A 3,674-nucleotide genomic window follows, 5' to 3' on the forward strand; every position below is an offset into this window, starting at 1 on the left:
AGGGAAGTGGGGGGCGCTATGGGGGACTTTTGGGATAGCATTGGAAATGTAACTGAGGAAAATATGTAATAAAAATATTAAAAATTAAAAAAAATATATGCATCCCCTTTCCTGTTCCTTACAAACCTAACCCCAAGAACATAGCATTATTGTGTGCAATGGCTAAAGGACACAGATTTTGTTGCCTAAATGTATACTTTCGATTCTGCAAACCAAAATGTGTAACTAGTAGTGAGTAATGAGCCAATGCAATCAGAAAGGAGAAATGTCAACAAAACAAACAACAAACAAACAAACAAACAAAACATGGAATCCCTCCTGTCCACCCTAGCAGAGGAAAGATAATCAAATTCAGGAAGGGTTGCTATGTGTGACTGCCAGAGTGTCTCTTGCAGGACTGGCAGAGCCACACACCAGTAGAGAACCTCACACCAGCTTCAGACCAACCCACACGAGAAGTAATCCTGTGAGAACATCTGCCCCGTGATGTGATGATCTGTTCATGCATCAACCAGAACTCCTCATGCTACTACGCATGCTTCGATTGCGAGGACAGTTGCTTCCAGATATCAGTGCCACTCTGCATTGTTTTCTTTGCTGCACTCTTTCTGAATCCAACGAGTTGACTTGTGTCATAAAATATAAGTAGCCATTCACTAATTTCTCTTCACTATATATTACTATATTGCTATACTGTACATTTTTCTTCCAGCAATCTCCTGATTTTAAAAAAAAACATTTTTAAAAGATTTATCTATTTTTATTTTATGTAAATTGGTGTTTTGCCTGCGTGTATCTCTGCACATGTGTACACAGAGCCTTCAGAGGCCAGAAGAAGGTGTCAGATCCCCGGAACTAGAAATACAGATGTTTGCGATCAGAAATGTGGTACTGGGAATCAAACCAGCATTCCCTGGAGGAGCAACTAGTGCTCTTAACCACTGAGTCATCTCCCCAGCCCCTTGTTCTGAGTTTTAAAGGCTGATACAGCTAACCTAAGGGCTTTGAATCATTTGTAATCCAAGCAGCAAAGAAAATACAGAACTGCAAAATATGAGCAGAGAACATAGCATTTAGATCCTACTTCAAAATACAATATGCACTCTATTCTTCCCTGCTGTGACTTGAGCCATTCTGCCCCCTCAGAGTTATGCATATATATGAACCAGGGGTATGATTTCACTATATTCATATATACAAATGTGTGTGTATATGACTGTCTGTACGGCGTATGGTTCCTGCCATGACAATAATAGACTAAAGCTCTGGAACTGTAAATCAGCCCCAATTAAATCTTTTCCTTTATAAGAGTTACCCTGGTCATGGTGTCTTCTCACAGTAATAAAACCATTATAAAGACCCTAAGAATATAGAAGGAACCTAGGTGTCATAGGTTTAGGTTTTGATGGAGATGAGATGAGGTGGGTAACCAATCCCTATGGATGTCGAAGGATCATTGTATAAATTTCTCATGCGCATGTACATACATACATACACATATTAATTTTTAATCATTTGAGAGTAACTATGTTTTTCTAAACCTAAATATGCGCCCATGCCACTCTGTAACACTGCTGTGTGTGTCCTTATTTTGAGAACTCTCTCATGGTTCTATTAGAGAATGTTTATTCCTAAGAAACACACACATAAGGTGCTGAGGGTACTACATCTTCATCTGGGAGCAGCAGGACACTGTGTGCCACACTGGGTATAGCTTGAGCATATGAGACCTCAAAGCCTGCCTTCACATGCCACTCTTCCAAAAGCAAGACCACACCTACTCCAACAAGCCCACACCTCCTAATAGTGCCAAGAATTCAAACATGTGTTTATGAGGCCATTTCTAGTTAAACTACACACTTACATACAACAGTATAGCATTTGCACACAACATGTATTTTTACTTATCATTTAAATCACCTCTATATTACTTGTATTGCTTTATGTTGTGTACAGTGTAAAGGCCACAGAAAGGGTTGTCATACTGAGACTAATAGCAAGGTCACAAAAAGTCATTATGTGTTTAGTAATGATGCTTTTAGGAAGAATATCTTGGATCTGGCATTGGTTGAATCCATAGATATGGGAAGTTGATTACACACACACACACACACACACACACACACACCACAAACACCACACACACACATACAGAGAGAGAGGGAGAGAGAGAGAGAGAGAGAGAGAGAGAGAGAGAGAGAGAGAGAGAGAGAAAGAGAAATATATAGAGAGAATTATCATATCATCTGCCTGAACCTGCTGGCTGGTCCCTTAGTGTTGTGATTATCAGTTTTATCCACATACAGGGTCTTTTCCAAAAACTATGGTATGTCATGCAGAGAACATACAACCTTGGCCAACTGAAAGAAAGATCCCAGGTAGGAGGGAAGAAAAGACGCCCTCCCCCATCCCAGGGAAGGAAGAGACATGGTTCCTGCCATCCTGACAGGGGCATGGCATGAGGAGAGCAGGATGGAAGTAGTAGATACTCCCCTGCAGTCTATGGGCCCTTGAGAAGTACAACCTAGGAAGCACAGAAGTTCAGGGGGCTTTTATTGACAATGCTCACTGGAGGCTGTCTTGGCAAGGGAGGCAGCATTCAACAGATGGAGCTACATGTAGCCACATGATCCATCCTCCGTGCAGATGTTGTCAATGAACAGGTTCCACTCAAGTATAGAAGTCGCACCCTAATTTCAGCAAGTGTTTTCACAAACTCACATTAGCTTTCTTAAAATGTTACCCCTATAGGCATCAGGGTTAACAGGAATGAGTAAAGCTAATGTCATATTGGTGTAGTTTGAGGGCCTGTGATGATGGACCCTCTAGGAAGACACAGGACTCACGGTCCAGGTCATTGTCCACAGGTTGGCACTAAGACTGAGAGTATCCATGTAAGCCAGGAAGAACAAAGGAGCAGCTTAGCAGGAGGACAGAGACTGGGTATCAAGAGATTTGTGCGTGTTCTGAAAGAAGTAACTTTTGCCTTCAGATATAGATCATATATATTTTTTAAGTTTGCTCCTTTTCACGAGCAAGTCAAAAGTGATTCGTAATTAAACACACAGATTTCTTTATGGTAAATAACAATTTCTTCTGTTGGAATCCTTAGTTTATAACACCCTATTCTCACGGTTCATCCTCTCCGCAACCCTAACAGATAAGGCCATTTTATGAGGAGGGCTCAAGCCTGGTGGCTTCTACCTGTTAACCTACCAGCACTTACCTGTGTGCATGTTCAGGGCTCCCCTCTAGAAGCCACTCACATGGAAGTTCATGGAGGGTGAGGGGAGCAAACAGTTCTGTATTAGAGCCAAGTCCATCCACCTGCAGTGACGATGCTAAAGGAGTGTTCATCCGGCCCACTTCCCCTGCAGTTACTCTGCACTGTCACGAGGCAGCCAGACATCCTTTGGGTTTGGCAGAAGCAATGTATTAAAGACATAAACAAGCATTTCCTTGCTTCTCCCTTGCTGTGTCACATTCCTCTGCAAATACATCAAAGAGAACTGCCATTCTAGAAACATGTTTTAAAATAAAAATGCAGGCTTCCATTGCATACACTAGCAAGATTTTGCTGAAAGGACCCAGATATAGCTGTCTCTTGTGAGACTATGACGGGGCCTAGCAAACACAGAAGTGGATGATCACAGTCAGCTATTGGATGGATCACA

The 3,674-nt window shown here is 41.8% G+C and overlaps 1 long non-coding RNA gene across 1 annotated transcript in view; it reads right to left on the reverse strand.

Annotated features, from left to right (window-relative positions):
- Nucleotides 1–3,674, reverse strand: part of LOC110290641 — an 18,963-nt gene that overhangs the window by 2,126 nt on the left and 13,163 nt on the right. Inside the window, exon 3 of the long non-coding RNA XR_002377478.1 lies at nt 3,227–3,488. This is a non-coding gene — a long non-coding RNA (uncharacterized LOC110290641). The remainder of the gene's footprint in view (nt 1–3,226; nt 3,489–3,674) is intronic.

This window comes from Mus caroli, chromosome 3 (assembly GCF_900094665.2).
Source record: "Mus caroli chromosome 3, CAROLI_EIJ_v1.1, whole genome shotgun sequence".
In the NCBI taxonomy this organism is placed as follows: domain Eukaryota; kingdom Metazoa; phylum Chordata; class Mammalia; order Rodentia; family Muridae; genus Mus; species Mus caroli.